The 12,276-nt window shown below is 49.6% G+C and overlaps 1 pseudogene; it reads right to left on the reverse strand.

The window, feature by feature from the left end:
- Positions 1–25: 25 nt before the first annotated feature.
- LOC136139073 (uncharacterized) lies at positions 26–9,336 on the reverse strand (annotated as a pseudogene).
- Between the last annotated feature and the right edge of the window lie 2,940 nt (positions 9,337–12,276).

Genomic DNA, 12,276 nt, shown 5'->3' on the forward strand with positions numbered 1-12,276 from the left:
AAGCTGCCAAAGACAGCCAGCCCCTCTACCAAAGACCGAGCGGCCTGGAACGGTCGCCCCCACCCAAATTAGAAAAGCGGCGGCCGGGGCCGGTGGGACTGCGAGCCCTGCCCGCGAAGCAGCAGCGGAGGCGCCGGCTCACATCGTCCGAGGCGGTGTCAGCGGGGCTGATAGCCCCGGCACCCCCAACCCCGGCCGGGGGCCTTGGCTCTTGGGGGGCCCGGCACCAGGGCACCCATGGCTGCTCGGCCGGCCCGGGCCGCTCCGCCGCTGCACTACCCTCCCTCCCTCCCTCCCCCCCGCGCCCCGAGCCTCGGTCTTTCTCTGGTTCTGCCCGAGCGGCGGCTGCCGGAGACCAAGCGGCTGCCCTTCTCGCAGCCGCCGCTGGGGACTGGCACCTCTGGGTCCTAAAGGGATCGGATTTCCGGGGCCGGAGCCTGTGAGCCCTCCCCTTCCCCTCCACGCGATTGTACTCCCCTCCCCTGCCCGTTCCTCGCCACAGCCTTCCACTGACCCCAGACGCTGGCTTGTACACTTCAACCCTTCCATCCCAACCTCTGACTGTGGCTTTTCACAACCCACATAACCGCACTCCCACTAAATATTGGGGGTTGGCAATCCAACCACTGTGGTCTCAGTGTGGCCCTCCTCTACCCGAGGTGTGGAGGGAGAATAGTGGGGAGGGGCAAAGGATCATTTCCTTCAAGGTCCTTGGAGCTTCCTAGTATAGTTCACTTTGAAAATTTTAAAAATTCAGATTGCCCTGGAATCTGCATTTTAACAATTTCCCATAGGGAACATTTTGCACCCTTTAAGGCGTGAAACCTTGGCCCAGTGTTGCTGGCCTTATGGTGGAGGAGGAAGGGGAAGAGTGAAAGGAGATGATCCTCATCACCCAGGTGGCAGTCCGAAGCTGGCTTTTGCCCTCTGCAATTCTGAAGAGGGTGTCCTGTCACCTGCCTGCACTGCACCCAGGCTGGGAAAGAAGGGGTGGTATGTCTGTCTTCATGGCCTTACTAGAGCACTCCTGCCTCTCAAACAGGAAGAAGGAGTTTTGGAGGAGGAATTCTGGAGGCCTGGGGCCAGAGTTTCACCAGTGAGAGCTCTAGCTTGTATCTCTACCCTAAAGGATTCTGGCCACTGTGCGCAAGTGTGTGTAGGGAGGGAGGGGGAAGGGTGGCAGTGACCTATACGTTCCCTGTCCTGGCAGCTGTTTTGATGCTCCCCCCAACCCCCACATACACAACAAGGGGCCTGGGGTTGCCCTCTACCCTTCCCCAGATGCCCGGGCCTGGGAGTGAAGGTCCACCCCCTAGACCATGACAGATCCAGATGCACGGCTTCACTCCACAGATCCCAGAAAATGATGAACATTGTGGACCCTAGGACCCAGAGAACAACTCAGGCACAAAGCCTCCCCCCACTCCCAGCTGCTTCCTGCATCTCAGGCCTTCCTGCAGCCTCTGCCTCCTCCCCCGCCCTCTTCCCTTCCATCCTCTTCCTCTTCTCCCCAATCTCCCACTACCCACTGCCCTTGCCTGGAAGGGCTGTCGAAAGGAATCCTCTCACCTCTCCACTGTTGGGATATGTGTGGGTTTTGTGGGATATAAACTGGTTAGCACGTGCAAAAGAGCGTGGGGGATGGGGTGTGGGAAGCCGCCTGGGAACCCTGAATATTGGGACAGGGAGGGGCCAGGAACCACAGGACTGGATCTTGAGGCTGGCAATCCTGAGGGTAACGGAGAGGAAGGATTTGGGTTCTGAGCAGGAGCTTTGGGACTTGGGTTTCCAAGCTCAAGTCTGGGATTTGAACCTCCCCACCCACAGCGCCCCCGCCCCCGGCCCCGCCCCCGCTCAACCTCACTATAGAAGTTGGGTGAGACAGAAGTCTCACCTAGTTAGGGGTTTGGGCGGTGTCCTCGGAAGCTCTTGTGTGGATTGGGGGAGGGCACAGGCCCCTGGGTGTTCCGCCCAGAATCTCCCACACCCTTTGGTGAGTCATTCTAACTGGTCCCAGCCCAAGGGGTCTGTGCCCATGCTTCTGGCCAGGTGGGGAAGCCAGCTTCTAAAGGATGGGAGGACGAGGTGGGAACCAAGTCAGGCCCAGTGGACGCTCCCCACCCCGACCCCCAACAACATCTCCAGCAGCAGCTTGGAGTGGACTAGGATCGGGATGCTTGCGTCCCCCTTGTCCTGAGACTTCCAAGAGTGAAACTCTTTTAAGTACTTCGGGATGCAGGACAGTTGGAGCCAGCCCAGAGCTCGGAGGACTGAGGCTAATGAGTGGGATCATTATTTCCTGGGTGACACCCCCTGCCAGTATTCCCGAAGAAGCTTTTATGGAGCAATGAGTGCTTTAGCATCTCACTCCTTCCCCGGGGTCAGGCGCCAGGCCGGCTGGCCTGTGAGAAGAGTGGGGAATGGCTGTTATCTTCTCCACCCAGTCCCTGCCTGCCTGAGGCAATAATCACACCTGCAGGGAGGGTGAGGAGGGCGGTTACTTTGGGGAGGGTTACGCCCAAACTGAAGGGTTTGAACCTAATTTTCATTCCTCAGGCTGTGATCCTCAGATCCTTACTTATCTCCCAGGGTAATTTAGCCATTCTTTCTCTCTCCTTTTTCCTTTGTGGAACTGCCTGATGGTCTTTGAATGGAAGTTCCTTCCTTACCGCTGACGTGGAATAGAGTGGTTCCCAAAGCTGGCGCAGGAGCCAGGCTGCCAGAGTTCAAATCCTGGCTCCACCACTTACTAGCTGTGTGACGCTGGACAAATCCCTTAGCCTCTCTGTGCTCTGATAAGGGTAAACTGAGGTGAAAGTGTGGAACACAGAAAATAGGGTGTGTGCCTTTCCCAGTTCTTGCTAAAAAGCCTGGAGGCTTCTATAGGGAGAGGTAATCTTTATTCTCTAGATAAAGCCCCTCCCTGTATTCCCACCTACCCTCAAATCTGATGGGGGCCCTCTGATCCCAGATGCGCAGGCTCAGCGGCCATGGCTCACGGGCCCAGCCGCTCTGTGACATGTGGGATCTTCCCAGATCTGGGCACAAACCTATGTCCCCTGCATCGGCAGGCGGACTCTCAACCACTGCGCCACCAGGGAAGCCCTAGGCTTCATAGTTTTAAACACCAGGTGTTAACTGCAAAGACAGGTGATGAAGGTGATGAAGGCAGGGAGAGACCTGATTTGCGATAAATCCCAAGCTCATAGCACCCTGGGCTCACATCCAGGCTGGGTGCCAAGGCTGCCTTCTCTTCCCAGCCCTGGGGCCTTGAGACTCAGCCTCGGAAAGTGGTGTTTCCGTGGCTAGGGTCATCTGAGCAAAGACTGGCCTAGACCCCGCTCTTTGGTCGTTTTGTAGTGAGCCAGTGGCCCCTGCCCCAATCACCATCCTTCATCTGCCCTCCTCTGCCAGGGACTCGGGCTAATCCAAGGATGCTGGAAAGGCTTGCCTTATGTGTACACATGTTTTATATACAGGAGAGCTCAAATCCAGGATGTCAGTGTTGAAGGGCCTTTAGCGGCCCGTGGCTGACCCCTTCCAGGGGGAATGAGGAAGGCTGAGACTTGAAGTAGGAAGTGACTTAGCAGTTTTGGAGGAAAGAGACCAGGGTTCACAAGGTCTGAACCGAGCCCTAACTCCACCCATTTGCTGAGTGACCTTGGGCTAGTTGTTTCTACTCCCTAAGCCCCAATTTCCTCAACTTGCTCAAATTTGAATGTCTGAGTGTGTCGCCTGAGCATAGGTGATCCTGGTTGTTCCCAATTCTGGAACAGAGCAGAACATGGGCTTTGCAGCCAGACCATCTTTGTTAGACTCTCCAACCTGCCACTGCCCAGTTAAGGGACTTCAACAAATTTCTTCATGTGTAAAATGGAGATAACAGACCAACCTCATAGTGTTGTGAGAATTAAATACATTTAGAACAGCTCCTGGCACAAAGTAGGAGCTTGGTTGTTGTTGATTACATGTATATCTGAACGTGTATGGGTGTGTGCACACCGGTACACGTGTGGGGAGGTATGACTGAAAGTGGGCATCGGTATTTGCATCTCCACGTGTGTCTTCATTGGACTATAGGACCTCTCGTTTCCTTTTGAGGTCTATTATATGAAATTCTGAAACATAAGCACCCCTTGCCTGCAGCTCCTCCAAAGCTTTTGGGATCATCCCTGGAGTGAAGGTGACCTTCCTTCTCTACCTCCCAAAGTGTTTTTCATTCTTTCCTCTTAGTGTCTCAAGTCCCCCAGTGCCCCTGCAGAAAGAGTGCCCCTTGGGGTCCTCCCACAGCTGGGAGACTGGCTTGCCTGGGTCCCTATGCTCTGCCCCGCTTTCTTTCATCCACCCTCCATGCTGAATTCTAGTGTCACTTGGAAAGTTCAGATACCTCTTAGAGATTCAGGAAGGAGACTAAGAAGGAAGAGTCAGGGTGTGTGTGTGTGTGTGTGTGTGTGTGTGTGTGTGTGTGTGTGTGTGTGTGTTGGGGGCAGGGAAGGGTTAGGACAGAGGAAAGATTTCTCCAAATCATCAGTTGCTTTAAAAGAAAGCCTATATTTAGCTAGGCTTAGAGGGTTTGTAAATATGTATTTTGCAAAGCAGACAGCCATAGCCGTCGGAGCTCCAGAGATATGCAGGGAGGTCAAAGAAAAAAAAATAACTGGAAAGATTGAGCAATATTATTTTGTCATCAGCAGATTCGAAGAACTCTCTCCTGCCTGCTCCAACTGCTATTATTACACATTCCTGTGTTTTGATGTTGGTTTCTGTTTTTCATCTGCTCTCTGGATCTGCAGTGGATGCCTGGGGAAGATACTGGCTCTCAGAGTCACCTTCCCACCAGCCTTTGCCTCACCTGCCCAAGGTCACAGGAGAGAGAATCCTGGCCCTGCCAGCTCCCCTCCCAACTGGTTCCACCGGGCTCGGCCAGGCTGCATGCGACTGGCCTAGGTACTGTCTGCAAAGCCAGCTTTCAGGCTCCACACTCAATCCTTTGCACTTCAGGTGGCCTTGAGGGTGAGGGTTGGGTGACAAATCTTGCCACTTCAGGGCAGTTCTACTTTAGAGAACTCTTGTTTCTGAGAGAAAAAGAAAAAGAATGTACACTTACTTTTTTACTTTCAGTTTGAAAAGTTTCTTTAAGAATAAGAAAAGTTCAGGGAATTCCATGGCAGTCCAGTGGTTAGGACTTGGTGTTATCACTACCATGGGCTCAGGTTTGATCCCTGGTAGGGGCCAAAAAATAAAGAAAAGTTCAGAGAATCACATAACAAACAGAATTTATAAATGCTATCAGAGACTTCCCTGGTGGTCCAGTGGTTAAGACTCCACACTCCCAATGCAGGGGGCACAGGTTCAATCCCCTTTCTCTTTTTAAAAATAAATTTATTTATTTATTTTTGGCTGTGTTGGGTCTTCGTTTCTGTGCGAGGGCTTTCTCTAGTTGCGGAGAGCGGGGGCCACTCTTCATCGCAGTGCGCGGGCTTCTCACTATCTTGGCCTCTCTTGTTGCAGACCACAGGCTCCAGACGCACAGGCTCAGTAGTTGTGGCTGACGGGCCCGGTTGCTCCGCGGCATGTGGGATCTTCCCAGATCAGGGCTCGAACCCGTGTCCCCTGCATTGGCACACAGGTTCTCAACCACTGCGACACCAAGCCCCAATCCCCTTTCTCTTTATCCCCAGTCCTGTTGCCCACCCTACCCACTCTCACAAATTTGGAATGCATCCTTTATAGCCCATAATTTTAAAAATTAATTAACTAATTAATTAATTAATATTTTGGCTGCGTTGGGTCTATGTTGCTGCACGCGGGCTTTCTCTAGTTGTGGCGAGCAGGGGCTACCATTGCGGTGCGCGGGCTTCTCATTGCGATGGCTTCTCTTTTTGCAGGGCACCGGCTCTAGGCGCGCGGGCTTTAGTAGTTGTGGCACGCGGGCTTAGTTGCTCTGCGGCATGTGGGATCTTCCCGGACCAGGGCTCAAACCCGTGTCCCCTGCATTGGCAGGCAGATTCTTATTATTATTATTTTTTTTGCAGTATGCGGGCCTCTCACTGCCGTGGCCTCTCCCGTCGCGGAGCACAGGCTCCGGACGCGCAGGCCCAGCGGCCATGGCTCACGGGCCCAGCTGCTCCGCGGTATGCAAGATCCTCCCGGACCGGGGCACGAACCCGCGTCCCCCTGCACCGGCAGGTGGACTCCCAACCACCGCGCCACCAGGGAAGCCCAGCAGGCGGATTCTTAACCACTGCGCCGCCAGGGAACTCCCTAGCCCATAATTCTTAAATTACCATTTTTAATTGTCAGATATACATAAAACTTACTATTTTAACCATTTTAAGTGTACAGTTCATTGGCATTAAGTATACTTGCCTTGTTATGCAACCATCGCCATTATCCATCTCCAGAACTTTTTCATCTTTCCAAACTGAAACTCTCTACCCACTAAACAATAACTCCCCAGGCCCCACCCCCGAGCCCCTGGCAACCACCATTCTACTTCCCGTCTCTATGAATTTGACTACTCTAGGTACAGCATATAAATGGAATCATACCGTATTTGTCCCTTTGTGACTAGCTTATTTCGAATAGCAGGATGTCCTCAAGATTCACCCACGTTGTAACATATGTCAGAATTTCCTTACCTTTTAAGTCTAGCCCATAATTTCATATTTTCCCTACATATTTAAGTATTCATAAAGCAGCATATGGTAATGCTTTCTGTATTATTAAAATGTATATAATGACCATCATGCCGTGTGTATCATTTTGCGTCTTTTTTTCACTTGAGGTGTTTTCCACGATGCAGCCACATTAATACATGTGGCTTTGGTTCATTCATATTAACTTCTGTTTTCTATTTCATCATATGAATAAGCCACAACTTATTTATCAGTTCATCTACTGATGGGCCTTTTAGTTGATTCTATGTTTTGCTGTTATAAGCAGGGCTGCGATGAACACCCTTGCGTTTGTCTAACCCATCTCTGGAGTGCACAGCTCGGAGCAGGAAGCCAGGGTTGCAGGCACCCTGTCACCTAGACTAGTACTGCCAAGCTGCTCTCTAAGCCAGTTTATGCTTTCACCACCAGCATTTGTACAAGATGTCCTATCTGACCACATCCTTGCCAACATCTGCTCTTCTTAGACTTTCTATTTTTGCCAATCTGATGGGTGTGAAGTGGTATCTCATTTGAATCTGCATTCCCTGCCTCTGAGGTAGAGCATCTTATCATGCTTATTGGCCATCTGGGTTTCCTCCAGGCAAATTGCTTACGTCCCCATCCTTTGCTCTCCAGTGCAGCTGTTGATACAAGTTACAGAAAGCCCAACTAGAAGTGGTTTAAGCAAAAAAGGGAATTGTATTATCTCACATAACAAGGAGTCCCAGGTTTGGTTCATTTAGAGACTCAACTATGACATCAAGGAAGAGGTTCTTTTCATCTTTCTATAAGACCCTCCTCATCATGTTGGTTTGCTTCCTAGACTGGCCCCACCATGGTCCATGATGGCTGCCTCAGCTCCTGGTGTCTCATGCAGACAACAATGTGCAGAGGCAGAAGAAAGTGGATGCTTTCTTCTCAGCGTCTTTTTCCTAGAGGCCCACAGGAGCTCTTCCTTCTGGTCTCAGTGGACGGAACTGCATACATGACCACACCTAAACTAATCGTTGACCAGAGGAACTATATCGTCATGCTCTATTTAGACCAATCACTGTTCACCTGATGCGGATGGGGAAGGCCCAGCCTCACCCAAAGCCTGGACCCCTGACTTTTGAATCAGGATTCTGTTAGCGAGGAATAAGGGAAAGACTGCCCTTTGGGGTGGCACTTAAAAGTTCTGTGCTTGCTTTATTGATTTGTAGGAGCTCTTTACATATCCTGGATCCTAACTTTTTATCTGCTTTATGTGCTGCCGATATTATCACCTAGGCTGTTGCTTGTCTTTGAACTTTGTTTATAAAGTCATTTTCATAGAAGAAAGCTTTTTTTTTTTTTTGGTAATGTAATGAAATCAATCTTTTGTGAGTTGTGTCTCTCAGCTAAGAAATCTTTTCCTGCTCTGAGATCTCCTACATTTTCTTCTAATTATTTTAAAGTTTTGTTTCTCACTTTTAGGTCTTTAATCCATCTGGAATTAATATTTATGGATGAAAAGTCAACTGTCACAACACTTTTTATTGAGTTGCCTATTCTCTCTCATTAAGTTGCAATGCCACTGCCATCATAAATCACATTCCCACATATGCTTGGATCTGTTTCTGGGCACTCTATTCTATTGATCTCTTTGTCTAGCCCAGCACCAATACCACATTGTTTTAATTACTATCGCTTTCAAATACGTCTTCGTTTCAGAATTGTCTAGTCTTTTCTTGGTCCTCTGCTCTCTCATATGAATTTTAGAATCATTTTGCTTAGCTCTTTGAAAAATCCTGTTGGAATATTCAGCGGACTTGCCTTGAATCGACATATTTTTATGGAGAGAACTGTCTTAGTGACATTGAGGCTTCTCATCCCTAAACTTAACAGATCTCTCAATTTATTCTTTTTTTAGCCTATAGTTTTTATGGTTTTATAGCCTATAGTTTTTCTTCACAAATATCTTCAGATATCTTTTCTAATATTTTTCTGGGTTCTGTACAATTTTAATTTTATTGTGAATTATTTCTTTTTAAAAAGATATTACAGTTTCTAATAAATTATTGCTTGTGTATAGAAACACTGCTGAATTCTGTATTTTATTTGTATTTGGATGTTAAGCTTTGTCCAGCAACCTTGCTGATCTCTCTTAATAGCTCTGACAACATGCCTATGGAATCTCTTGGGTTTTCTATATAATCATACCATCTGCAAAAAAAAGTCTGAGTCTTTTGTTTCTTTCTTTTTTCCCTTTTTTTTTTTTTTTTTGGTCCCAAGGTTTAGGGTGAAAATGTTACAGCACAGCAGAGTCAACTGGCTCCATGGTGTTTTGAAATTCATCCCAACTGCGGGCTGAGTGGCCTGCAGGTTGGACAGATTGCCGAAGTTCAAGAGCTTCAGCATTTCGTTAGTGTCAGGATCTACTTCAATGATCTCCTGATCCAGGGCTGAGACCTCAGGCACATAATTCTCTCTCCTCCTGCAGCTTAATGGAGACACTTCTCACTGGGCCTCTCTGAAACTGCTTCATCAGATGTGTGACATAGCCTGCTCTCTCCTTGCGAAGCTTCTTGCTGGGAATAATGGCCATCTCCTCGCACACACGCTTGTTGGTGCAGAATTCGTTGCCCAGGAACTTGTATTATTTCTCATTGATGACCCGGGCCACCTTCTTCACGGTTTTGGTGTGAACGCGGCCCATGTTGGCAGGTCCTTGGTAAAAGAGTGAGATTTTGTTTCTTTTACTTCCTAATCCTCTATCACGGTGTGGTAGCTGCTAAATCTGACCTCTCCCGGCTCTTGGGCTGTGCCAGTGGGCTGGCCCTGGGCAGCTACTGCCTTGCACTGTTATAAATGAAAGACCCCTTCCTCTCTCCAGAGCTTTACAGTTCACAAAGCACGTTTTCTTCCGTTATCTCATGGATCCATATTGCCCCCACTTTACAGAAACGGAAGGGCTGTAAGCTCCAAGTGCAGCAATCGAGCTGTGCGGAATACTGCGCTGTGAAGCCTCAGACAGTCCCTCTCCTTCTGTGTTTCTCCTCTAAGCTAAAAAGTTTGGCTCAGGGATGGTCTCTGGCATTCTCAGACCCATGACTGATAGCTTTGGGCGGCCACGAGGCTCAAGGAACCCCTTTGAAGACTGAAGTTCACCGATAAAAGGAGGGTAAGATTCTGGGTACACTTAGGTCCTCAGGCTGGTGCCCCCAAACGTCGTGGGGGTGGGGAAAAATGGAAGTGTTTCAAGTCGGAGAAATGATATAAATGATGGGGAGAGTGGGAAACAGGGCATTGTCTCCAGTCCCCTGCCTCCACGCGGGTTCTCCTCCCTGTTTGGAAGAACATCCTCCGGACCCGGAAGGGGAGGACGAGGAAGGGCTAGAGGCCGTGAGTCCCCTCTTCCGTCGCCCCCTCTAGCCGCCGAGCTCAGCAAGCACCTCTGACGCGTATCCGTAGCCTGGGGCGGGGCTCTCTGTTGCCATTCCAACGGGCCACCCGGCTCGGGCCCCGTAATGCGCAGGCGCAAGTCCGGGCCTGAACTGGCGAATGCGCCCTCTCGTGGCAGACCGTCAGATCGCACCCTTTGTTATAGTGCTGGAGGCGGCGAAGAGGATGCAGGAGAAAGATGTGGGTGGAGTCTGGGAGGCAGATGCGACAGTCAGATCACAATGACGAGAATCCCTTTCCTTTGTCCCTCTTGCCAACATCTAACCCTCCGTTTTAGATGCAGATGAAGAAAATATGGCTCTCAGAGATCAAAAAACAGGTTCATAGAGACGGAAGTGGAATGAGAGAGTTGGGGAGATGATATGTTATTCAATCATTCATTTATTCAGCAAACATTCATTGAGATGGGGAGAGACAGGGACAAAGGATCAAAGGGATTAAACTGAGACATTGACGGGCCAAGATGGGGCAGAAAGCTGGGGAGACAGGTGCGGAAGGCAAAGCAGCAGGGACAGAGAATCAGCTAGCTGAGGTCAGGGCTGGAGTAGCAGGAGTAAAGCAGAGGCATGGGAACCTGGGCTGGGCTTTTGGAGACAAGACTGAGAAAAACCCAGATGCAGAACTGACCCTCCAGTTCACCTAGATGGATGCTCTAGCTGGATAGGACAAAATCAGGAGCTCAAGATGGGCTCCTATGACCACCTATGGAGTGGTCTTGCCAAAGAAAGTGGAATATACACCTGATCAGGACTCTCGATCCAACTACAATTTACAAGAAAAAACAATGTCCAGGAGATACAATTTATAAGAAGTACAGAGGTCAGAGGAATATTTTAAAGAACACAGTAGAGATGCAATCAGCAAAATCCAGACTGGGAAATTACATGACAAATGACCTGGTTACCCCAAGGGCAGAGAGAGAGAGAGAGAGAGAGAGAGATAGTTAGTTGGAGCGGGACTCCAAAGATTTAAAGAGATTTCAAAGAGACTTATCAATCAGTTTCAATGTGTGCATCTTATTTGGATCCTGATTCAAACAAGTACATTGTAAAAAAAAACAAGACATTTATAAGAAATTGGAAATTTGAGCACTATAGATCTGATATTAAGGAATTATTATTAACCTTATGGTAAAATAATGTCATTGGGTAGCTTAATTGTGATTATATTTTTAAAAAGTCATTATCTTTCAAAGATTCACACAAATATTGACAGAGGAAATTAACTGGGAGGGCTCTAGATGAAATGAGATTGGCCATAAGTTGATCATTGCTGAAGCTGGCTGATTGATATATGGGGGCTCATTATATTATTCTATATATTTTAGTTTTATTTTAAAATTTCCAGAATAGGTTTAAAGACCCTGTGACACCCCCCCCCCCCACCACCACCCTTAAGCCTCAAGGAACAGAAGGCACTCAGTGTTATAGCAGCAGATTGCAATCCAGACAGCTCTGAGGTGGGGAGGTCATCTGTGGGGCAGAGGAGACTTTCAAGGGACTTGCAGCTGGCCCAGTCCCTGGTTCCCTTGATTTTGGGGAGAGAGAGAAGGATCAGTAAGAAAGGCTGGCCTCAGTGGGCCTGGTGGCACTGGGTTCGGGCAATGCCACCTTAAGACAGCTGAGGGTGTGATTGGGTGGCTCTAAAAATAGCAGGAGAGGCAGCAGCCAGGGAGGGAGGGAATCACATGGAGCCATTGAGGGGCTGAGGCCTGGGCAGCTAGCCAGGCTCTGGCACCTCTGCCTGCTCCCCCAGAGCCCTCTGACTTTCCTCTGCCTCCTTTCTTCCTCTTGCCCTCCATCTCTGAGAAGGCAGAGAGGTACCAAGGTGACTCTGGGACATACCCTGCCCTGTCTGAGAGCCTAAGTGGACACTCATTCTGGAATTTGCTGGCTATCCAAGGACAGGTGGGATGGTCATGTGGGGAGAGACAGGAAGGGACAAGGACTGAGTAACATGCCCACCGGTCACCCCAATCTTCAGGCCAACACCCTCCCTCTCAGGCTGACTCAGGGCAGGTCCCAGATGTCCTTGCCTGGGACATTCGCCTATGGGGGTGTGGTGGCAACCCCTTATGTCTCAAGGCCCGGGAAGAATGCTCACACAGGTACAGAGGATTTTGGAACGCTGGCACCCACAGTTCCCTGCCTCCTTCTCGGGGCATGTGGGGAGAGTGCCCCTCTGCTTGTTCTGA

The sequence above is a fragment of the Phocoena phocoena genome, chromosome 19 (genome assembly GCF_963924675.1).
Source record: "Phocoena phocoena chromosome 19, mPhoPho1.1, whole genome shotgun sequence".
In the NCBI taxonomy this organism is placed as follows: Eukaryota; Metazoa; Chordata; class Mammalia; order Artiodactyla; family Phocoenidae; genus Phocoena; species Phocoena phocoena.